Source organism: Argentina silus (assembly GCF_951799395.1).
Source record: "Argentina silus genome assembly, chromosome: X".
Taxonomy (NCBI): domain Eukaryota; kingdom Metazoa; phylum Chordata; class Actinopteri; order Argentiniformes; family Argentinidae; genus Argentina; species Argentina silus.
Window position 1 is genome coordinate 34,907,561 of NC_139653.1, and position 26,160 is coordinate 34,933,720.

Consider the following 26,160-nt stretch of genomic DNA (forward strand, 5'->3'; position numbering starts at 1 on the left):
CCTATTATTATCATTAAAAGTGATAATAGGCTATTTAACACAATATATTTGTTTTAGAGGTGCAAGAACAGCTAGGCTACAATTACTACAGAGACTAGCTTATCTGTAAGATTCTGCGCACTTCTAAGTCAAGGTTTTTCAGGCAAGCCTACTATTTTTCGTTCTTGCGCCTGATTTATGCATTGCCTATACATGCGATGGTCAAGTTTCGTTTTGTGTATTTACGATCGTTGAAGTCATGTTTTAAGATAAACAATACACTTGAACAAAATGTTGCATTTTAAATAATATATTACAATAGGCATTTTTCTAAACAGGCACCCAAACAGATTTACGCACAGACATAGGCCTACACAAATACACACACACACACACACACACACACACACACACACACACACACACACACACACACACACACACACACACACACACATAGACGTGCGCTCTACATCTCTGTCTCCGCATGTCTTTGTTCAGTGGGAGTAAGGCAGGTGTGCATTTGAGCAGAAAGGTTGACAGTTCAGCCGGGCGGCCGGGAACAATGGGCCTGCATGCAGGATGTCCCCGGGGCTGCGGGAGATAAGACGAGCCCGAATCAGGAATTCCTCGCTACTCGAAAATGGTCAAAAATAGTCTGAGTGTCACACTACATATGGGGAACAGGAACAGAGGGACGGTCGTTGCTATGACTGGGTTGGAAAACAGTGTTGGCCTTTCACTGTATATTCTCCCCCTTTTAATGCAGTTACAGTTGCCTATTGAAAATTACCCATACATGCATATATTTTTAATATATGTCATACAACGTGTGTCGGCCTTTCCATTTATTTGTGAGAGTTTACCGTGCTTCCAGAAATCACAACCCTGAGGAAAAATATACTTAAGGCAGGCCATGCCCTTCTAAATATGAACAGTTGCCCAGGCCTGTTGGCCTACCCTCATGCAAAACTCAAAATGATCTCATCACTTTAATAGGCCTACCTGAGTCAATTTGCCTACATTTGGGTTTTTTTGTAATTCAATGAAGTCTGCATTCGCACATGGGAAAAGTGCAGAATCTATTGAAGTGCAGAGAGGGCATTAGGCTAAGCCTACTTATACTGGGCTGCAGTGATATCTCTGGGCACAGTGCACGCAACTGTGCCAAGCCTTTGCATAAAGTGTATCAGGGGTCAACTGTGTTTTACTATTGGAGAGACATTTTTTCTCTCTCTCAGCAAAATATTGATACGCTATTCATGATGAGATTATCATAGAAAAATACTCGGAGGACCGGCCAATAAAGAGTCCAAAGTGAATGTTTGCAGACTTCCGTTGAGGTCGTTGAAAATACGTCTTTTTGAGGTCACATTTCAAACCCATTTCAACATGTTATATTAATTACACTTTTATACAATTCTAACACCCCCCTTTCTATAGGCTATCTATCTGTATAGGCTACTCTAATATAGGCCTACTGCCCTACTCTTCTATCTGTAGGCCTACTCTACCACCATACACAATTGCATCAACACACAATGAAAATGCAGTCAATCCAAACTCAGTCAAGTTTGTGTTGAAACAATAACATGATTTTAAAAACGATTTCGACCAATGTCCTTCTGGAATCAACGGGTCTGCGAAATATCAACGCCTGAGGATCAAACAAGCAGCAAGATTTAGCAGGGCAAAGATGTAATCGCCATAGAGGCATAATGTTGTAAAGGCAAAGTATGTTTTAGCCTATCTGCTGCCTGCGTATCTTTAGCCGTATAGCATCCTCCTCTATACAGTCCTATGAACGGAAACAATCAGAGACTTTGTTATGTAGGCCCTATCAAAATAAAAATGATCCTGCCAATCCAGTTTGTAAAAAAAAAAAAAAAAAAAATCACTCTGATTGTTCCTCTGGTGGTTGTCTTCTTTGGCGGGCATAAAGCTTGCCAAATGCGCCTTCCAAAAAATAAATAAACGCACGTTTCAACTACTGGACGGGTATAGTATGAAGCGAGCTAAGGGAGTTTGCGAGCTAACTTTAGCTCCAACTCGGATTTGGTCAGTTAAATCGCTAACTTCCTTTACTTCAATTAGGCCTACTTTACAAGGAACATTTAGCAAGCTTAATGCCCGTCGAAAGGGACAACCTCCCGACAAACTATCAAAGACAGTGAAAGAATGATTATGTTACAAACTCTGTCTTGGCGGGGTCTGGACTCTATCTGTCCATAACGACTGTATAGAGGAGGATGCTATCTCGCTAGCACATCTCATGCTTTGATTAGGATTTCAACCTAGTATATGCGCGGTTTTGCAATCATATCCTATTTTCTCTGATTTTAGGTTATGGGACTTGACATATCTGCTTATCTAGCGAGGTAGCCTAACCTAGCCTTGTTTTCACAACGCCAGACGGCGTACTTTGGGCGTACTTGGTGGCTATCTTACTCTAGCTGGCTGTTGGCTGCCCTGTGAGCTCGCGTGATAAATGGTAGCGTAGGCTAATAAGATCGTCTTGACTAACAGCGTGAAAAGCGTGCGTATAGGCTGGTAAAGCGAATGTATCATAATAAAGAATACCATGACATTGAAGCTTCCTGGGGACAAACATAGCAAGTCTGTATTGGAAGCGCCATAGGAGACTAGTAAATAAAGCTATTTTAGCTAAACAATGTTTATCTTGGTAAAACATTTTTGTTTGATATTCAGAGACGTGTACTGGCAGTAATGTGGCTAACGTGACCAGTCGCTAATATACCTGAAAAACGATCTAAAATCACACTGTCTCCGTTTCTGGGATGATGGGCAAAGCGAAATAATTAACACAGTCAATTGTATTACAGTGGGATCAAGTTTGACAGCCAAATATCTGCATTATTCAGTGTTAGTTAGTCAGTGTTACAGCGATGCGCGGTTGTTTGGGTGTTTCCAGTGACGTTCCACTTTACTACCGTATTCCCTTTACTTGCATAGAAAGCAGCTAGATAATCCCTCTTTCGTTGTGTTTAAAATTTGAAAGATGCGAGTCGCGTGATCACTTCTCATAACAATAATAGATTTCAGCAAAGTTGTGCCACCTGACAGGAAGTTATAGCCAACCCCAAGCATGTTGATAGGTAGGTTCCCAGCAGACATATATGGTTCCCACAAGACATGTCCATGTTCCTAGTCCCCATTAAACATGTCCATTAAATACGTTTAAAACGTTTTGGAGATATATTTATCTAATTACTACATGTCTAAACACTTATTATATTGTTCATTCATGTTCATTCGATAGCCTGTTTTGTTCATTTTCGAAGACGCAGTGTGAATGTCGACATTAGGGCCAAATTAGGGCCCTCATCACGCTTATCTCAATGGTGTGCAGTTAACGACATGGACATCTCTACGTAAAGTCTAGGCTATTGGTTGGACAAATACATTGTTCCCAACAATCACATTATACTATGTGAATCTTTGAACAGACAAAATATAAGACATATTCTTCAATATGCACATTTTTCAATATAATGCTCTCAACTATAGGAACAATGTATACAAGAAACAAGCAACCCGATCTCCAAATTAATACGTTAATATCAGATCGTTTCTGTAGTCCAAATAATACGTTCTGTGTGAACGACGCTGGTTCGAATCACGCTTGTGTGTGTGTGTGTGTGTGTGTGTGTGTGTGTGTGTGTGTGTGTGTGTGTGTGCGTGCGTGTGTTGAGAATTGACGAGCAGGGGGAACATGCGTTACATTCAAAGTTATAAGTATGTATGGGGGGGGGGGTTCTATTATTTATTTATTATTTCATGATGAGGTGAAAAGGTTTAACATAGCCTACTGTGTGGTTTTGTTTTTACATGTCTTTCCGTTGCGCGCGCAGTGAATAACCGTGATTGTAATCCTTTGTTGGGCTCTCAGGGATGACAGATTATAATCAACAAGACGAACGAGGTCAAATCATTCTCACAGAACACATTTGACCCTCGCGTCCAACCCATCTCCACCCCTCCTCCGTCAGGCGTACCTGGACTCCGGCGGGAACGCGTTCGTGTGCCTTTCTCCGCATCGTGAGGTGTGCGACAGCTGCGCACGCTAGGGCACTGTCGAGGTGACCCGGCCGCCCGAGTCACACACAGGTTGCCGGTTTCCCAATGCTCGCACACAATTGAATTCCTGACATTCTTGTGAATGTTTGAGATTGAAGCGCAACCGTTTCCATTTGTACGCGGCGCACATCACCCCAACCCCATTGAAAAGGAGAGTGGGGTCACCACTGTTTGGTATACACCAGCTCGAAACAGGAAAATATGCAAAGATTTGATTCGCAGAAAATCCGGCAATTGTTAAAATCAACTTGAGTCACCCCAACCCCCCACCCCACCCCACCCCCTCTTTCAGCAGAAATATTAATTTGGTCCAAGCGCTTTGTCCTATTTGACTTTGGGAATCATCCTTTGGTAAATTTCCATTGAAACCTACTGTTTTTTTTATCTCAATGACAGCCCCGAGAAAGAACAGATTAAGCCTCCAGGAAATAATTATTCTATAAGACAAAATAATCATGACGTAGTGTTTTGATACACCAGGATAGTTTATAAATAGGAAAACACACACGCGTTTGTTGACAGGGCCCCTGGCCAAAAGAAGACAGAAGGTCATAAAATGTCTATAAATAAATTACTATAAATACGCAGGATGAGTTGTCATCCACTCACGGAGAATGGCTGACCGTCTGCCCAGAGTAACATCAGGCACCGACCTCTCTTTGCACCCCGCCACAATGGGGCCACCGAAATGTCACCACGCGTCATTGTCAAAGCACGGCACGCGTCTCTAAATAGGCCGCTGCAGAAATGCAAGGTAACGCTTAAAAGGAAGGTATGGATTTAAGTTAATAATAAAATTAAAAAATCATTTTTTTCTAAGCCATTTGCACTAATGGCTGCATGACATTAAATGGTGGAACTTCATTATTGTCAAATAGGCCGACAACTAGGCCTATGCATAGCCTTAGTTGTAAGGCCAGGCCCCTAACTAACACGGTTAAAGGCTCTTTAGTCCCTCGTGGCAGCTCCAGTGTTTCCCAAAAACCATTGTTCACTACGTGGTGGGTTAAAACTCGTACTCGAAGCATTATGTGAAGCATCCGTTAGACCTAACAAAGGTTCTTCTACGTTAAGCATTATTTCCACCTCCGTGTTGTTTTCTCTTCAGACATTATTTTGGCGTCTCGAAATGTGTTTGTGCAAGAGCCGCCCATCATTGACTTTTATAATATTACAGTTATTGTATTGCCACAATGTGATGATGATTATGGCTAATACTTTGTTAACAAATTGACATATGCTACTGATTTGTTTTATACCTACTTTGAATTACCCAATAGGCTTGCAGTAATCTATATCATAAATACAATCTATAATCAACACATAACCTTAGCCTACATAATACATATTTATGTGTAAAGACAGGGATGGCTTCATTGAAAATGTATTTATTATTTATGCATTGACCGATCTTGCCTTCTTGAATAATCGATTATTAATGTATTGAGTGCGCATCCTTGCAATCAACGAGACAGTAGTAACGATTGATCTTAGTGTGATCTCTACCGAGGTTGTTTGGGAAACACTTTGAGTTCAATCACGCTCATGTACGAACAATGTTAAATATGATCGATCTTTCTCGTTGTAGGGAAACGGGACCTTTATAGGGTAGCCTTATGATTTCTGCATGATATTTTAGGCAACGAGTTAAATTTAGTAACCTCATTGCTGTATAAACATAATGCGATAGACGATTAAGTGTTCACCTTTAGGCATCCTTTGGCAAGTACTTTACCTTTGAACAGCGTAATTGGCCCGGCTTGTTTGTGAATGAAAATGCGATAAAACCCAACGAAACCTTTTCCTTTCTCTTGATTATGAGCTCTAAATTGCTTTGTCGGTTTTTAGTTGTGAGTCCTTTTCCCATGGTGGCCGGTGATGGACTCTATTTTTAAACTCTTCCCCTCCTTGTGCTTCGGGTAAAAACTTCCGGTGAGTTGGCATGGAAGGCCTATACTGTAATTTCCACATTTACATTCATCAAATGTTACACCAGAGGCCGTTGGGGCCCATTAAAGCCCAACACAAGTACATTGTGATGTTATTGTTTATTTCTGCTATTTGTCCATATGCATCTGGATTGGGAACTATCACAAGTTACAGGAGGTACACAAATGTTTATCACTTTATATACATCTTGTTTCTGCATGGTGCCATCTTTGCCACAACAGCAATGTCATCCAGTTTCAACCAAGATACTAATGCATACTAATCCTTTAATGCAGACATATAAGTTTGTTGACTATAAGGCTAAAGTCTGGTAAGAGTTTTCACCTCACTCAGTATCCCTGAAGGAATGGAGGCTACATGTTTACATGCAGATTATGCCCATAGTCGTAGGGCACACTTCTGACATGTTGTAAATTGCCTCATTGTGTGTTGACAAGCTTTATTAAAGCTCTAGGCTCCAGCACATCTAGACCAGGGTTGGTCAATGACCTGAATGTAGAGACGTGGCACTAGGTAATTGGGCAAGTCAATAATGATAATGGGTATTCTAGCAGCATGTTGATTACAAGATTATTTACATATCATGACATGTTATGTCAGTTCTTATAGGTCCTTTATCTCAATATGCATAAGCTTCGTACCCTCAGAAAGAATGACGAAGTCTCTCAAGTGATTCAGTCTCTCAATTGGTCACATACTGGCACGAAACAGGAAGTTTGCCTTTGGCCTGACCTTGGGTCTCCGCCTTCCCAATCAAGCGTTTACCCCAACCTCGTCACATCTCAGATCTCAAACACACTACAATCCAATTTCAGCTCCAGAACGTATTCCTTTCAAGCAATTACATACCTCTTGGCAAGAGCTCACAATTAAACAAATGATTATATTTTGATACCCATAATTATACGCATTCGCATGAGGTCCCCTTTCAAGTTCAATGTGCTTTTTATTACACGCTTATCTCCCGTGATGAGATTATGTAGAGAGCAGGTTTGGATTGAGTTAGGGTACATTTAATCAAATAAAGAATAACTCTGTAATGGAAGCATGCTGGACTCAGTACTACACTTCTCAGGGCATTCCCTTTGAGCCCTGCTTATGTTAAGCAAATTTCAGACAATGAGGATATTATGAGGGGGGCTGGAAGGGAGTGCCCTACAACCCTGCCTGCCTATGTAGGCCATTTGACACATGACATATGACATACGTATAACACAGCCCTGACCTGCATCACAGAGGGACTCCTTTGAAACACAATCTATTTCATTAGTCATATTCTTTGCATGGCTTGTAGTAGAAGGCAATGGTTTGGAAACCCTTATGAGGGTAGAATATCACAATGAACTTTAAACTATATAGTTTAATTGGGGTGTGTAAGTAAGTAGAGCAGTCTCCAAAATTGTTCACCTTTTCATTAACCTATGTTATTTTTTTCAATACTTCCTGTGAAATCACTTTTAATGTAGATTCACTAAGTGAGAACTAGGGACACCTCTGGCTTTAATTGATCTATATGCCAAGGAAACGGGCCCCACCTGTATGAGTCTTTGAGTTCAAGGTTCATGCTGCAACTTTGCTGCCATATGAATGCTGTGTATGTACTGCCCTCATGTGGTATAATAATAGGTATTACACCTAATTATAACTTGAGCACTTGGTGACACGCCCAATATAATTCTAGTCCTCTTAAATGTGTCTTGCACTGTTCAAAACTACATATTTCAAATGCTTCATTGAGTGAGTGGTTCCGTTTCAAACTAAATACAGGATGGTGTTATCTCCTGGAACCCTCACTCTGCACTCAAGGGATCAAACTATCTAAGTCACTGTGTGTGTGTGTGTGTGTGTGTGTGTGTGTGTGTGTGTGTGTGTGTGCATCCAGTTGCATAATGCCCACACTTTGGAACATACTCCCTCCATACTTCACAGGCACAGAGACTCAAGGAACGTCTGGCACATACCACATATACAGAGACATGTTATTTGACCCTGATGCTGGGACAGGATAAAACAGAAGCTGAATCAGAACCAAACGTCAGTGTCCTGCTGTTTTACTGCAGCCCTTCATTGATAGGCTACCATTACACTATAGTGGCTTTAAGGAATAGTTCTCTTTTTACACCTATGTGTTACACCAGATAGATGGTTCCTTACCCTGGAAATCCATGGTTCAGAGTTGTAAATAGGCACTACTAATTTGAGCCACCGCGAAGAAAAAAATAATGGGAGTGATAGAGGCAAGTCAACTAAATTCAAAATGACATGGCCAATTCAACTCAAATCAACTCTTTGACTTGTTTGGGAATTACCTTGAGGTGACTAAGTAGACCTAGGCCAATTTTTAAACTCTTAAAGGCCCAATATGTAGGATTTAAGATTTTTTGACATTTTGTAAATCTAGGTTTAAAACTAGTCAGAATTGTGTTGCACCACCTAATTTTAAACCTGGTTTAGTAAATTTAAGATTAATGCATTCATCTATGATTAGTATGATGTTGTGCCCTCCATATGGAATACAAAATATAAACTAACAATTTAAAAAGTAATGAATAATTACAAGTAAGATGTCAAAGTTGTTGAAAATAATTGTTAAAAAAGCTGTCAAATACAGTATGTGCTTCCATGTCTCGTGGACTGGCTGATTTGATCATAAAATGTATTACTTTTAGCTGCTGTTTATTGCACCCATGCTTTATTGTTAGCCCAACCTTTCTATTTCCACTCCTTGGTGAAGTGGTACAGCACATCCTTGGTGAAGTGGTACAGCACATCCTTGGTGAAGTGGTACAGCACATCCTTGGTGAAGTGGTACAGCACATCCTTGGTGAAGTGGTACAGCACATCCTTGGTGAAGTGGTACAGCACATCCTTGGTGAAGTGGTACAGCACATCCTTGGTGAAGTGGTACAGCACATCCTTGGTGAAGTGGTACAGCACATCCTTGGTGAAGTGGTACAGCACATCCTTGGTGAAGTGGTACAGCACATCCTTGGTGAAGTGGTACAGCACATCCTTGGTGAAGTGGTACAGCACATCCTTGGTGAAGTGGTACAGCACATCCTTGGTGAAGTGGTACAGCACATCCTTGGTGAAGTGGTACAGCACATCCTTGGTGAAGTGGTACAGCACATCCTTGGTGAAGTGGTACAGCACATCCTTGGTGAAGTGGTACAGCACATCCTTGGTGAAGTGGTACAGCACATCCTTGGTGAAGTGGTACAGCACATCCTTGGTGAAGTGGTACAGCACATCCTTGGTGAAGTGGTACAGCACATCCTTGGTGAAGTGGTACAGCACATCCTTGGTGAAGTGGTACAGCACATCCTTGGTGAAGTGGTACAGCACATCCTTGGTGAAGTGGTACAGCACATCCTTGGTGAAGTGGTACAGCACATCCTTGGTGAAGTGGTACAGCACATCCTTGGTGAAGTGGTACAGCACATCCTTGGTGAAGTGGTACAGCACATCCTTGAGAACTATTTTCATGTTGCTCCCTCCACAGCAGATATGCTGCCATTTTATCATTTCAAACCCCCCTAAGTGGCAGTTTAGAATGACTCCTTCATGAAAGTTTAAATGTGTGATTAAAACAATGGAGCAACAATATTTTAATTGTTGGCTTAATTTGAAAAACAATCTAAGATTAGAGGAAGGATTATATTTAAACAAAGATTGAGTTAAAACTAAGTTTAAACTTTTGTGCAACCTGATTAATAGATAAACTTTATTTACTCCAGTTTAACAGTTAATCCATGTTGGTGCAACCCACATAATGTCCAAATTAATTACTTCTCAGATAACATGTTTAGAGATGCTTTTCTATTTCAAAATGAATAGGAGGAAATCTACAGTGATATCATATCCCTCAGTACATCAAAGCCTCCCTTGTCAACCAGAAGTTTTTTCCACAAAGGAATTCTCTTGCATACGTCTGAAATCATCAAGTAATAAAGTCATGAAATTAAATAAAGTGAAATGGAGCAAAATTCTGTATGGTTCCAGAAGAACATTTGTAGTGTCCTCATCTTCATCACCAGGGGGGGACAGAGCTCATCAATTAGTTGGACACAGTCGCCCTGCAATAACAGTTCATAACAAGTTCTGTTACTCTGAAGCCTTTTCTCAATTGTTATGAACACGACTCCTCGCGTCATCTCCTCCAACCCACACTCGTGGCTTACTAAAAACGCATTGGAGGAGAATATCTAGGTTCCTCCTCTTACATATTCTCCTCCGATTCTTTTTGAGGACGAAAGAGAGGACGCGAGTAGTCGTGTTCCTGACAATTGAGAAAGGGCTAAAGCCTTTGCGTTTGCTGTGTTATTAAGTTGTAGGCCTACCTGACCCATTGTAATGTTCTGAGAATCCGAGTAGGTTATAGTAGACTACGGCCATCGTATAGTGGGACAAAGATAATCATATAGTAGTTTAATCTATTTTCACAAACAGCTTGTCACATGCAAACAGTATTAGGACTATATTATCATTAGCCTATGCATTGAAGCCTAAAAGGCTACCCATGTAATATGTCGGTCTACCTAGTAGCCTAATCGTTCTCTCCCGAAATGGTAGTGAATAAATCTTCAAGGCTATCCTTGTATTTCGGTTACACATTTTACATACAGATACATTTATCAGAATATATTATGAGAACAGTGTCATAGCCTTGTCATCTCGGCATCTGTTGGCAACCAGGCACCAACAGGTACAGAAAGCCCTAACATAGAACGAGCTCAACACGCAACCCCCTCTGCTTTCCCAAAAGAATGCAGGCGCCTTCGGTAACATTGGAATGTTTCAAATTCCACTCGCTTCGCTTTCTTTTTCGTCTTAATTCGTTGGAGAGGTTATAGATTGAACTTTCTATTTCCGGGTGAAATCACGGCCCAGAAGTTTTATGCCGGGGATCTGTGGATAGGGGAAGCGAACCGCTGCTGCAAGAACTACGCGTTACGGGAGGGGGAGACAGGGAACGGACTGAGGGAAATAAAAAAAGAACAGCAGCAGAGCGGTGTGTTGTTCATCTTCTGAAAAACAGGAAGCATAGCTGATCTGCCCACCTGTGCCGCATTGTCCTGCGTGGAAGACGCCAGACTCACGGCTCTCCTTGTCAAACTATTCGGTCCAGTTTTTATTTATCCTGTAGGCCTTTGTGGATTCCACAGAAAGAAAAAAACCTCTGAACTATTTCCTCATTCGAATGGTCAATATATTACGATTCCTCGCAGGAGAGTAACTCAAGGTAAGTCCCTGGCTGGCACAATCGCTCACGACTTGACCGACAGCGTCGACCGAGGTGGACTTCGATGATAATGATGATGACAGGCCTGCCCTACATTATCGACACATCACAACAGGTTATAGAAATGATGCATTGATGCACTTGTCGGTTTATTTAGAGATACATATTAATATGCTAATTTCGATAACAAATGGCAACATTTTCCAAACGAAAGTAGTGATCCAGATTGTTGGCGTTTTGATAATTCAACTTGGCTAAATAGTTGAATCTGTGCTACTAGTTATTAGTGTTTCTCCTGGTGAATGCTGCCACTTGAAATTGGAATGCTAGGCTCCTTGATAATGCACCCTCTCACACTTCTGTAAACGTAGCCTACACGTGTATCCTACACTGCACCACTCGCACTTTAATGCTGCGTTGCCTAAAAAAACACGGGGAAATCAGACATCGTACCTTAATAGCTGGTAATATGATTGGAGAATGTTTACAGTTGGTCTAATTGCCACCTTTTATAGCATACTGTGGGCTAGAATGTCATATCAAGGTATGTTTTGTAACTTCTTGTTTCAGTAACAGTTCTCAAAGGGAGGGCAGTCTTGCCATGGTGGATGTTGAAGTAGCCTATACCACGGTGGAATATCGATGACAGTCGCTAAAATGGCATGGTGTAAGGACGTTGCCCTTGCGGTAGCGTATTCAACCCGACGTGGCGTTTGATAAACTGCCTGAACCGGGAAGTAGCCTAGGCCATGTAGAGAGAGGATAGGAGAGGGTCGAGGATTGCCAGTTTTACCTGGGAAGTCCGTCTCGGGGGTTCAGTTGTGACTGCTTAGTGACGTAGCATACCGCTGTCGCGCCATGACCTCGAGAATTGAATAGTAAATTCAAAATAAGGCTACCTACATTTTCCATCATATTTTGTTGCGAATTGACGTATGAATTAGACTACTCTTGCGTGAATGTTCAGAGATGGCACTACCTATGATTTCAATAGCCTATGTTTTTTGGTCATATCATTAGAAAAGCCTTATCCATGTAAATTAATTTACATTAACTCCAACCATCATAGAACCGGTTTCCCTTATATTTTATTAACCCTAAAACGAATGCATGTTTGAGCATGTCTGACATCTCTCCTTTCCCTCTTCTGATTTGTACATAGGCCTTCTTCTAATGGCTAGGCAGAAGATAATGGTTTAAAGTGGACATTAATCCTCACTGAGTTGGATGTGTGTGTCTGTGCATTTGTACATTTGTGGTCGACACAGCCTTGTGGGTTTTTACTCTCTCAAAAGGGCCCATCTTTCCTCTCCATTCAAGATAAGACAACGGAAATTACACTCACTACAACTCAGAGATGTCCGTGTGTGTGTGTGTGTGTGTGTCTGTGTTTGTGTGTGTCTGTGTGTCTGTGCCTGTGTGTCTTCCTTTTGCGCTGGTTTTGTGAATCAGTGCCTGGCTCAGACCCAAGCACCATGTGACAGTAAGTCAGTGGGGCTGGCCGGCGGGACGAGGGAGGCAATGATGTCACGGGTCAGGGGACCGGCAGGGACACAAACAGAGATGCAGTCACACTACTGTGTGTGTTTGTATGGCAAGTGTTGACCATTTAAACCCCCTACCCCCTGGAGCACTAATACACGGGGTCTGGGGGAGAGGTCGTGGTGGTGACTGGAGCCATGAATGGAGTGATTCTCTGTCATGTGAGAGGTCTCTGTGCCTCAGAATGTTTGCATATACACTAAATACACACTTCACTCACACACACACCACACACATATATGACTTGTGTAGTTTGTTTTCTGATCTCACATATAGACATGCAGTCATTGCTGGGCTGTAGGCAACACACAAACATATACACTTTCAAGTGTGCACCTGAGGGATGGACATGATTGCAGAACTAAGGGTGCAATATGTAACATTCAAGCTTTCTAATGGTTGTAATGACTATGTTTACTCAGTAGTGATCAGGGAATGAGATCCCTTGAAATAAGTGTTTCATTTACCAATGCTGTTTTGGTCCCGAAAAGCAATATCTAAAATGGAGTGTCTGGGATGCGACACTCGGTTTGTATGAAAAACATGTTGCTACTGTCCAGGGGAGTTGTAGGAGAGTGGATTACCAACTTTCTGTCTCTGGTGGCTGCCTGTTTCGAATCGTGCATGCATGCAGAAACACAACAGCAAATGTCTGACATGGAAGTCAATTTCAGGGGGTTATATTATTAATATATTATTAGGGAGGATGTTGCAGGTTTCCAACAGACTTACACCCTGCTCCTTTAATGCAATTCTTGCATTTATAAGTGCAAACAATTATGATTGTAGATGTAACCCCATTTTCTCAGATTTGCCCACCCCCTATAAATGAAGTGTGAAATTAAATATGAAGTGTCATAGTAAGGTATTGGATGCCATTATTGAGTTGATATGGTATACACATACACTCACCGGCCACTTTATTAGGTACACCTGTTCAACTGCTCGTTAACGCAAATATCTAATCAGCCATTCACATGGCAGCAACTCAATGCATTTAGGCATGTAGACATGGTCAAGACGACCTGCTCAGTTCAACCGAGCATCAGAATGGGGAAGAAAGGTGATTTAAGTGACTTTGAACGTGGCATGGTTGTTGGTGCCAGACAGGCTGGTCTGAGTATTTCAGAAACTGCTGATCTACTGGGATTTTCATGCACAACCATCTCTAGGGTTTACAGAGAATGGTCTGAAAAAGAGAAAATATCCAGTGAGCGGCAGTTCTCTGGGCGAAAATGCCTTCTTGATGCCAGAGGCCAGAGGAGAATGGCCAGACTGGTTCGAGATGATAGAAAGGCAACAGTAACTCAAATAACCACTTGTTACAACCAAGGTATGCAGAAGACCATCTCTGAACGCACAACACGTTGAACACGTCGCTGCAACATTCAGATGGTGGATCCATCCTGCCTTGTATCAACGGTTCAGGCTGGTGGTGGTGGTGTAATGGTGTGGGGGATATTTTCTTGGCACACGTTGGGCCCCTTAGTACCAATTGAGCATTGTTTCAATGCCACAGCCTACCTGAGTATTGTTGCTGACCATGTCCATCCCTTTATGACCACAGTGTACCCATCTTCTGATGGCTACTTCCAGCAGGATAACGCGCCATGTCACAAAGCTCACATCATCTTAAACTGGTTTCTTGAACATGACAATGAGTTCACTGTACTCCAATGGCCTCCACAGTCACCAGAGCTCAATCCAATAGAGCACCTTTGGGATGTGGTGGAACGGGAGATTCGCATCATGGATGTGCAGCCGAAAAATCTGCAGCAACTGCGTGATGCTATCATGTCAATATGGACCAAAATCTCTGAGGAATGTTTCCAGCACCTTGTTGAATCTATGCCACAAATAATTAAGGCAGTTCTGAAGGCAAAAGGGGGTCCAACCCGGTAGTAGCAAGGTGTACCTAATAAAGTGGCCGGTAAGTGTAGCTATGCACTAATACCAACCATTTAGCCTATTGTAACTTTATAGCTAAATTGAACAACTAAGGTCTACAAAACTAGATCCCTCCAACCACAGAATTAGTTTTTGCCCTTTAAAAAAAATAAAAATAAAGTGTGTGTGGCAGTATTGTATGCAACACAGTAGGTATTTTCTAATCAGACAACAAGCCAGTCTGCCCCATGTTGGGCGGGGTGGTTCTCAACCCCCTCTGAGGTAAGGGGAGGAACACTGATAACGCTGAATGACGTCAGTCCCTAGACAACTTAACAATGCAGCCCTTTACACAACCGTACATTTACTCCCAAACTGTGGCCTCTCCCAAGAAACTCCATGACGGAATGAATAGACTTATGAAAAGACCTGTGTCCTATCAAATGGTTGTGCTCCAATACTCTGAAATGACTCCCTGTACGGGCCTGCCCCCACTTCTAACACTAAAAGGCTCTCACTGTGTTTTCAACCATTAAGTCCTTATTGATCAGTGTGGTAGTGAAGGAAAGACAGCAAGTGAATGACATAAGTCAAGACAGTTGACAGAGCCATTGTGAGTGACCGGAGGGGAATTGATGTAGAAAGTGGAGTTGGATGGATTTAGAGAGACCAAAAAATCATCAAAGTAAAAGAATATCATATTAAGTAACAGAACATGGAAATATCCTTAGCTATCAAACTTATTCGCTGACCTATCGTGATTTGATCTACTTGAAGAGGTCGGGATGCCCTCTATCGGAAAGATGCTTGGCTAAATGTGACGTGTTGCTTCCCTTTGACTGCATAGCCTTGTAACAACTTTTGCTGTCATCATTGGCTCTATAAGCAAAGTAAGATTTCCCTTCTGGCATCCTTTTTATCAACAAGCTGGGGATGGCCAGCATCGATGCTTGAGACTTCCATCCTTCTCTTTCCTCCTGGCCAACGCCGCGTGTCTGATTGTTTAGCATTGTCTTTCCCAGCCACACACACCCACTATGCATGCAGAGTGCACTGCCCCCCGTAATCGTACTGCATCAGGCATTGATGATAAAAAAAGAATAGTCACACGCAGTCAACATTTTTTTCAAAGCAGGGTATCGTGATACTTTTGTAGAACCGGTACATTGTGCAACACTAGTATGTGTGCATGCATGAGTGTGACTATTCTAGACCCCAGCCTCCGTACCAGCTGGGTTTTGATTTACAAATCCCTCCACCTCCTCCAAGACACCTGCTCCCTCCTGGCTCTCTCTTTCTCTCCCTCTCTCTCTCCACACACACAGCTCCATGTAGTTCTGATGAGATGTGTGTGTGTGTGTGTGTGTGTGTGTGTGGGGGGGGGGGGGTCTGACACTCAGCTGGGGTTGTGTGCGCGTGTCTATCCATTAACAACACATCTAGGCCTTTGCCATACACACAGGCACTATGTATACTGTACACATATCCCTATTCACAAACTATTCACAGAGAGAGGGAGTACAGTAGTTGGTGTTCCTTTTTGAATGAGATACCTGCGTACTTTTAATAAACTGCTCCCACTCACCATCCCCCTCTTCTGCCCCCTCCCTTGCTCGTTCCCTCTCATACATTTCCTGCACAGTCACAGTTCTAAAGTAGTCACCCCTCTCACTGCTGTTGATGGCTTGTGTAACATCCTCTTCAAAGGCCAAAATCTAAAGGGAAGCCGTGTGTGTGTGTGTGTGTGTGTGTGGGGGGGGGGGTGGTCTGGTATATATGCAGAGATACTGTAGAAATGGTGAAGAATGGTTGCAGAATAAGTGAGTGGGAAAGAACAGCACATGGAATCCTCCACTTTCCTGCACAACAAGCCAAGACCTGCCAAGGAATCCAGGAGAGAAACCGAGGAAGGAGGAGCGATGAGCAGGGAGAGAAAGAGAGAGAGAGAGGTAAACTGGAGATACAGCTATGGAGGAATTACTTATGATATGAAAGCGAGGAGCACACAGGTAGAGAGAGGAAGAGAGGTAAACTGATTTATGTAGAGAATGTAGAGAAAATGAAATAAAAGAAACTGATAAAGGTAGGGAAAGGAGAAGGAAAGTGAAAGAGATGGATGTGTAATGAAAGGAGTTTTGAGTTGGAAGTAGAGACAGCAGAGACTGAAGTATTTTAGTGGAAACAGATGAAAGAGTGGAAGATAAGCAGACAAAGGTAGAAAAAGAGATAGATGGAGGTAGAAAAAGGGATGAGTTCACCTAGCCTGGAGGTTTAGACTCTGCTCTCTGTAACCTGAGCGGGAAAATCTCTCCCCTTCTCACAATGGTCATGCTTACTTCAGACTGGACACCCCTGTCTGTCTCTGCAATAGTTACACATACATACATACATACTGAAACTCTTTCTGATGCAGTTATACATGCAACTAACCAGAAACACATACAGTGCATTCGGAAAGTATTCAGACCCCTTCACTTTTTCCACATTTTGTTATGTTATTCTAAAATGGATACAATTATTTTTTTCCCTCATCAATCTTCACACAATACCCCATAATGACGAAGCCAAAACAGGTTTTTAGAAATGTTTGGCAATTTATTAAAAATAAAAAACTGATATCACATTTACATAAGTATTCAGACCCTTTACTCAGTACTTTGTTGAAGCACCTTTGGCAGCGATTACAGCCTCAAGTCTTCTTGTGTATGACGCTACAAGCCTGGCACACCTGTATTTGGGGAGTTTCTCCCATTCTTCTCTGCAGATCCTCTCAAGCTCTGTCAGGTTGGATGGGGAGTGTCGGTGCACAGCTATTTTAAGGTCTCTCCAGATATGTTCGATTGGGTTCAAGTCCGGGCTCTGGCTGGGCCACTGGAGGACATTCAGCGACTTGTCCCAAAGCCACTCCTGCGTTGTCTTGGCTGTGTGCTTAGGGTCGTTGTCCTGTTGGAAGGTGAACCTTTGCCCCAGTTTGAGGTCCTGAGCGCACTGGAGCAGGTTTTCATCAAGGATTTCTCTGTACTTTGCTCCGTTCATCTTTCCCTCGATCCTGACTAGTCTCCCTGTCCCTGCCGCTGAAAAACATCCCCGCAGCATGATGCTGCCACCACCATGCTTCACCGTAGGGATGGTATTGGCCAGGTGATGTGCGGTGCCTGGTTTCCTCCAGACGTGACGCTTGGCATTCAGGCCAAAGGGTTCAATCTTGGTTTCATCAGACCAGAGAATCTTGTTTCTCATGGTCAGAGTCCTTTAGGTGCCTTTTGGCAAACTCCAAGCGGGCTGTCATCTGCTTTTTACTGGGGAGTGGCTTCCGTCTGGCCACTTTACTATAAAGGCCTGATTGGTGGAGTGCTGCAGAGATGGTTGTCCTTCTGGAAGGTTCTTCCATCTCCACAGAGGAACTCTGGAGCTCTGTCAGAGTGACCATTGGGTTCTTGGTCATCTCCCTGACGATGGCCCTTCTCCCCCTATTGCTCAGTTTGCCCGGCGGCCAGCTCTAGGAAGAGTCTTGGAGGTTCAAAACCTTTTCCATTTAAGAATGATGGAGACTACTGTGTTTTTGAGGACCTGCAATACTGCAGAGATTTTTTTTGTACCCTTTCCCACATCTGTGCCTCCAGTAAGGCAGAGATTTACAGCATCCTGGGGAGCTCTGAGAACTCTATACATACACACTCACACACAGTCCTCCCACCTGAGGACAACCTCACAATGGGCCCTAAAAATAGAGAGAAACGGGTAAAGGCCACGGGCCATCTCACATACACCAGGGGATACAGAAACACACACCAACTGTGTAACGCGTGAGTATAAGGGAATACTAATGATCATAACTTGGATAATACTGATAATATTGATTGATAATGCCCTGAGTGACCTCTGTGTGTGGGCCAATGTCTATGTGTGCCTGGCTGTATAAATGTCCTGGTATGGGTGTGTGTATTGTGTTTGGTGCCCGATTGACTCCGTTCTTCCACCTCTGCTGGCCACTTGGCACCGCCACCTCTACTAGGACGTAGTGATCGCTCTGCTCAGTCACCGCTCTTCTCTGTCTTGGGAACTCAGTGGTGGAATGAGCTTCCCACCGCTGTCAGGACAGCGGAGTCACTACCTATCTTCCGCCTTAGACTAAAGACCCATCTCTTTAGGGTACAGCTGGGCTCTTCCTCCTCAGACCTCTCCACCCCCTAAAATAAAAAAAAGATTAATAAAAGTTTCTTCCTTTCTGTAGCACTGTCACTGCCGACGGCACTAGTTCTTATTAAAGGTTTTACTGACGATGACTGTTGTTATAGTTGATTCACTTACTTAGACAAATGTAGTTATTGTAAGTGTCTTTGGGAAAAAAATCGTCTGCTAAATGACTTAAATGTAAATGTACTGCTCTTTTGTTTACAGCGATGATGACGCAGGGCCCTCTGTTATGGTCCCTTGATGGGGCTGCGTGTGTGTTGCTGCATTCCTATGCTGTGCTTTTATGTTTGTGCTCTTTTTGGTCCTAAAACTTAGTTTATTTACTTGTATGTCAATGTGATCAATGTCAGTTAACTAGGGGAGCCACTGACTGAAAGGGCATTTAGAACTTCACCACTGACAGAGCAAGGCAGCGGAGCAACCACTGTAGTCTGAGAGCCACATGACTTTAGGATAGTGTCACTGCAGGGCTTTCTTCCTGGTCAACAGGCCCTTGTCATTGCACTGGCAGGGCCAGGTAGAAAGACTGTGCCACAGGGTCCTGTGGGGACTCTGTGGGAGTGCAGTTTTACAATGTAGTCCCTGGGCCCCAAAGCCCTTCTACCCATGTCCACTCTGAACAGGAGTAGTTGGCATATAAGATGGGGGGTGGTTGGAGCTCTGTAGGAATGTATTGGGGGATGTAGGGGAACATTTTCAGGGGTATGTAGGACCTCCTGCAATGGTGATAAGGGTTACAGTTGAAGGAGTGGGGGTGACAGGATAAGAATAAGAGGTGTTAGTGTGATGGGGTAAATTTGGGGCAGGGAGAGTTTGTCAGGGTTTATGGAGATGGGGGTGATTGGAGGTGGGGGTAGGAGAGTGACACGTGTCATTTTAAAATCCTGCATTCCCCGCATTTCAGAGAGGGGATGGGTGGGGGAGAGGGAGGTTGTGTGTGTTTGTTTGTATTGGGATTCGGAGTGGGTGAAAAGAGGGAGTGAGAGGGACTCTGTGCCTTGGTCTACCTTGCAGTAAACTGTTTGCACAGTGATAAGGATGGAACAGTTTACGAGTTTCGAAAGGTGGCAGATTTGGGGGGAGATTCTAGCATTTTGTTTGTGTGTGTGGGAGGGGGAATTACTGCTTTTGTGTGTCCATCTGGTTTGAGTTGGAGGCACTGTTACAAAGGTCTTTGTGTGTGTTGTGCTCTCTAGCCAGAGTCAAGAGCAATGTCATATGTAAGTACTGACATGCTCAATGTCGTGTGTGTGTGTGTGTGTGTGTGAAGGGTTTCTGTCTGCGTATGCTTATACGCTCTGAGCTCAATGTAGCACTGCTAGCCTGCGTCATCACCACTGCTTTGTGTATTGTGCTATGTCCAGCTAGCTTGGTTCAGCTAGCACCAGCAGCCTGCCCTGCTAGTGTGGTATTCAGTGGAGAGGGCTGTATTATTTCAGCCTGTGGATCACGCTTTATAAACAAGGCCTCTTTTCTGTGGTCTGAGGAGGCAGCTTAGACGCTGCTTCCAGGAATTCCAGTCAGATCTCCCTCTCCTCTCCTCGTCTCCAGTCCAGCGCTGTGCTGTTTCAGACATGGTTCAATACCTTTGGCCCTGGATAACATTTGCCTATGGCCTTAGTGTGCTGCTTAGCATTTAGCATTACAGCTCCCTGGTACAGCAAGGCAGACCAATACACACACACACACACACACACACACACACACACATGCACATGCACACACACACACACAAAAGGACACAAACATGGATGTGATACAAGCTTGAACTCTTTCACACACCAAGACATTACACACACACACACACACACACACACACAATACCTTTAGGACATGTGATACTTGTAGCTCCCAATGAATCCATCTAGTCAGTTAAACATTGACTCTCCAGACTTATAGATCTTATCACTGTGTCGAACGGCCAGACAGTTCCTGGAATGAGTGAGTGAGTGTGTGTGTTCAATCCTATATCCTTATCTGGAGAAACCCAGAATGGCTAGGAGGAGTAGAGAAGTATGTGTTTTTGAGTGTTGTTTTAGTTTCTGTCTCTCTTTTTTTCTCTCTGAAATGTTCCACCCCTGAACAGGTGTAGTTCATCTTGACCATGTGTCATTGAACACACACACTCGCACACAGAGTTAAACAATTAACAGAGGTAAAAAACGTTGTTTTCCTTGGCTTTAAAGGGTCACACCCTCGTAAACAAGATGGCACATCTTTGCCAGTGGGAAAACACAGGAAGCTACTGCAGCCCTCCCACTCAAGTTTGATTCCCTAGTGTGTGTTGCATGTCTTAAGTGTGTACGTTCAGACCGTGTGTGTATGCGAACAATGTGTTTATTTACCATACCACACTGTTTACTTGTCCATGTCTATAGTTCAGTGGATATTCTTTGAAGAGGGAGAAGCTGACGATACAATGCCTCGCCATTAAAATGTACTTTGTATCTGTGATGCACGTACATACTATACAGTACATACTATACAGTAGGCCGTGAACAGATTTTCAGACAGACTTCCAGTTATGGCACAGTGCTAAGCAGACTGTTGATTTTAAGTCTGCAACTACATTATTAAAAACACTGATACAAGATCACTAAAACCCTTCAACATAGTGTGTACTACTGTTATAACCTACAGTATGAGAACTGCTAAAAGTGTACAACCCTGCAGAGGTTTGCCATTTGAAGAGTTTTGGCCTGCAAGAGTTGTGAGAACACATCAACATAAGCTAAATCTCATCTGCTATTGTGGCATTAAAGGATAGTTCACCCCCCTAACTCAATATTTATCCAATGTTATGCTTTTCAACTTAAAAGCTATCCTAATTTTAAGTCCATATTCTTTGCCATCCATTCAGTAGATGCTGCTATACAGTACAATGTTATACATTAGCAGAAATCCGAAGGCTCCAATCTCAAATGAATGAAAAAGCATAATGGCATAATGTAATTGCATCTAATGGTTACATTCAATAAGTTAAATTAATAAAATGTGTATTACAACAATCACTTAACCCCGTCATATCTGGTATGTTATGAGAAACTCTGATGGGGTGTGTTTATCAGAGAGCAATGTGATTTGACAACAGTGGATTGTAGCTGTCTGTATGAGTGTTGAAGGTCTGACACCTTTTTGTTTAATTGCCACTGCTCTTGTAACCTGCACTCTCTAGCTCTGTGAGCAGACTCTTATGACAAATATATCTCCTCAGCCACAATTGAAAATGTGATATTCACCCTGACCTTGAGTGAAGGGTGAGAAATGGAGGTTCGGAGGGAAGAGAGAGAAAGCGAGAGCCGTCTCCTACTTGTAGAGATTGCACTTTCCGTTGTCTTATCTTGAATGGTGAAGAGACGGGGCCCCTTATGAGAGAGTAAGACCCCAGAAGAGTTGAAGGGTGATGCATTTACAGTCTCACAAGTACAGAGTAAAAGTCTGCCCTTCCCTCTCCCACTCCCCTGCTATCAAACATTCACACACCTTCGATTCATTCTATGCACCTGGTCTCTCACACAAGTCATTCATGCTCATTCACTCTCTTTCACTCACACACACACACACACATTCACACTCTCTTGATGTCTTTTCTTCTGTTTCCTCAGATGCAGTGCTTTTCCAGCTCCCCAGACACCCCTAGCATGGAGCAGAGGCACAGGGAATAAGAGCCTCCAGAAGACAGCAGGTAAAGGAGTGTGTGTGTCTGTGTATGTGTTTTATGGACCCTCCCCACCAAATAGGTGTGTGTGTGTGTGTGTGTGACTGACTGACTGACTGACTGTATCTGAGCTGGAATGTATTGCGTTGAGTGCGCTGGAATCTGGGACAGGTGTCCTGACAGGCGGAGAATGTTGGAGGTCTGCCGAAGTTTGGGGGGGAAAGCTTACAGATGAATGCGATGTAGCATAGCCAGTGTATAGCTTCTCTTTGCTGGGTAACTATCGATTATTGGCCCAGCTTGTTTGTGTTCCACAGCAGCTTTGTTGTTGTATAGAGTTGGTCATATGTTATTTTTCTCCAAAGCATTACCACATCTTGTCCCTAAATTGGGATATGACCGTGACTATGGAGAATCCAGCCTCATTCTCATTAAAAGCCCTGTTTCCGGTGCTTATTGTGTCTGGGTTCCTAAATACACTTCCTGTCAGGGCCCACCTGAGCAGATGGACACAGATGGTTTTGGACAGCAGTCAGTGTTTTTTGTATTGTTTTGAGTATGCGTGTGTGTGTGTGTGTGTGTGTGTGTGATACTATCTCCTTAGGTCTGTTGGGATGCCACCAACTTACTCAGGATAAACTCACTCATTAGTTTCATACAGAACATGAGAGCTACACAAATGGAGAGAATGAGACGTACAGTATTAATGAGAGTGAGAAGGCCCCCGTGTGTCTGTGTGTGTGTCTGTGTGCACTGTAAATAGAGCTGCTTGTATACACAGCAAAGTAGTGTTCACAAGTAAATGATGGTATTGCCTGTCTATATTTCTGTCTCTTAGCCAGAGGTACTAAACCAAATGAACTTTGATCAGTGTACTCAGTGATCAGTATCCTCATGAGAAAGATTATGTTGCCTGGAAGTGTGCATGCACATGTGCATGTTTAAAGTAGTTTTATTGTCATGCACACGTCTGCCTCTCTTTCTCATCCTCCTCCCTCTCTCCATCTCTGCAATCCAGCTGAGCCTAGGTAGCCACGCAGGTACATCCATCCATCTTTCAGCAACCTCCTAACCTGTTGTCAATCAATACACTCCCCCCCCCTCTCTCTCTCTCTCTCCTTCCCTCCCTCCCTCCCTCTCTCTCTCCCCCTCCCCCTCCCTCCCTCCCTCCCTCTCTCTCCAGCTGAGCTGTGCTCCTGCTCCAACTCGAAATGATGTGGAAAAAATAACCTGATTCAATTATCCACGGTTTGGCCTGTCTCTTTGATCCGGCCTCTCTTCCCACCTCTCCGCCATTACCGCTGAGCAGATGACATTTTTATGACATTACGAGGCCCGGCAACCTTTCTTTTCCGGCCAAGCACAGAGTTTTTTCTGAGCTTTAACAGTTAGTTAAGTTATTTTTCACAGTAATACTTGAGTGGCGTGTCATGAAGTGGCCTGTCATGAACCCTTCTCACACACAATCCTAGGAAGCCCTACCCTGGTGCCTATTCTGTTATGGTGGTATTAATGCTCCACTACAATGTCCCCTCTGCCCATGCCCAATGCAGTTTATTGTACTGCATGAGGTTAGCCAGTACTTTTACAGGACAATAGCTGATCTATTTATATAGCTATATGTATTGCGCAAAAAAGAACCCGTAGCAGATGCATGATATGGTTCTCAGTACAACTTAGGGTTAGGGACTCAATCCTCTGTTGTCCAGCAACAGTGAGGGTGGAAGAACAGTCCTTATAGGGTGCAAATGTATACTTGTCCAGATGACTGTATGACTGGTGCAGGACCCACTGCTGGTGCATGTTACTGTAATACAGCCTACGTATCCCATTGTACTGTCACAGACAGATAGTGATACTACAGGAAGAGAGTGAGTTCACAGAGGACTGGACAGCTGCAGAGAGACAGACGGATGAACGAAAGGATAGACAGATGTCCCAGTATCGCTTGCTAGAGCACAGTGTCCCTGGCAACCGAGTCACCTCTATGGAGAGACGACTGGAGCCAAGGCATCACGCACGCACGCACACACACACACACATGCACGCACGCACGCCCCTGTTTATAGTTTTACCTTTGTTTCAAGAGTGAGAGAGGTGTGTGTGTGTGTGTACTATATTCAAGATAGCTTGATGATATTTTTATACATTTGTTTCTAGCATTCTAAGTTCCTCTGTTACCGTATGTCACTAAGCATTATCATTAGGAGTGGAGACAGTTCCAGAGTTCTTGACTTACATTTTTGATCTTCCAATTAGAAGCCACTTCCAGCTAGTGTTGTGCTTTGACTGTGACCTTAGTATACATTTCTTTTTCATTATTAATCACACTGAACAACCTTGTTCCTGCCTTACTAGTTTTCACTTATTATATCAGTACTAGTCTTCATCTCCATACTGTGTCTCTCCTTTGTCCAATACTGTGTTTCTCCTTTGCTGGTGAAATGTCACTGATATGGAAAATTGTAAGCTGGTCAACCACCATACTGGTGGTGGTCAATAGCCAGACGTGTTGCCTCCCACGAATTGCATATGCTCCCGGCATACCGTCTGTGCCCTTGTTTTCTTCTGTGTTCTATAGACGAAACGGGAGGGACATGCACACAAAGGAAATCTGGCTATCGTTATTCCTCTGAGCCTCCTCCTGTGATCCCTCCATTTAATTCTGAACCCACCTAGCTAAACTGTGTGTCTGTCTGTAGAAGACCCACCCAGGAAGATTTTTTTCTTCCTTCTCAAACTTCTCAGATGCTTGATTTGTTGTTTCCAATAGTAGTACAGACGACTCAAGACTAGTGGCAAAGAGACTGTCTATCTATGCTTTGCTATGTCCCAATAGCCTAGAATGACTTCCTTTTTTGTCACCTGTCCTCTGCTATCAAAGGATTTGAAAGTTGATCACATCATGTTCCCAAATTTAGCCCTAGAGGTTATCTACCTTCTATATAGTTCAGACTCTGACTTTGAGATACACCCCATGTCACATTTCCTCTTTGGTTGTCATAGTTTCCACATTTTTCTCATTGAGGAGGCAAACTTCCTCAATTTAGTTTTTAAAAAAGCCTGTTGTGTCAGTGTTGAACCTGTTTTCTTAACCCCTTAAAATACCATCGTGAAGACGCAACCACGGTCACAGCAAAAACGGGAAGGCATCAGCCACTTCCAGTTAATGGGTGTCTGCTCAACTCTCATTGGGTGGTGAGAAGAGGCGGCACTGTACCTAAAACCACATTGAGTCTTGGTACTCAGAAGTTGTAGCGCCAGTTCTAGAGAGAGGGATAGGGAGACAGAAAAAGGGTGAAAAAAACGAGATTGGAACATGGTGTCTAGAGAGATGTCTGTTTCTTTTTTCTTCTTCTCCTGTTTTGTAATCTGATAAGGCCTGTCTACTTTGCATATGTGGTTTTTCCCTGGAGTGTGCGTGCGTGTATAGGAGCTTGCTTTGAATAATGATCTTTGACTTTGATAAAAAAGGGGAAAAAAAAGGAGTTCTCTTGAGTAACTGTCATTCCAGTTAAGTGGGGAGTCATTACTGATTCTCAGAAATCTATTTATTCTCCTCCTCCTCATTGGTCACAAGGATATTGTTTATTATTGTTTGGTGTGT

The 26,160-nt window shown here is 43.2% G+C and overlaps 1 protein-coding gene across 2 annotated transcripts in view; it reads left to right on the top strand.

Annotated features, from left to right (window-relative positions):
• The first annotated feature begins 11,080 nt into the window (after positions 1-11,080).
• The window catches only part of pik3cb (phosphatidylinositol-4,5-bisphosphate 3-kinase, catalytic subunit beta), a 56,302-nt gene continuing 41,222 nt past the window's right edge, over positions 11,081-26,160 (top strand). For both annotated transcript variants that reach the window (XM_083695392.1, XM_083695393.1), the window contains exons 1-2: positions 11,081-11,269; positions 22,501-22,580. The gene's annotated coding sequence lies outside the window, so the exon portion shown is untranslated. The remainder of the gene's footprint in view (positions 11,270-22,500; positions 22,581-26,160) is intronic.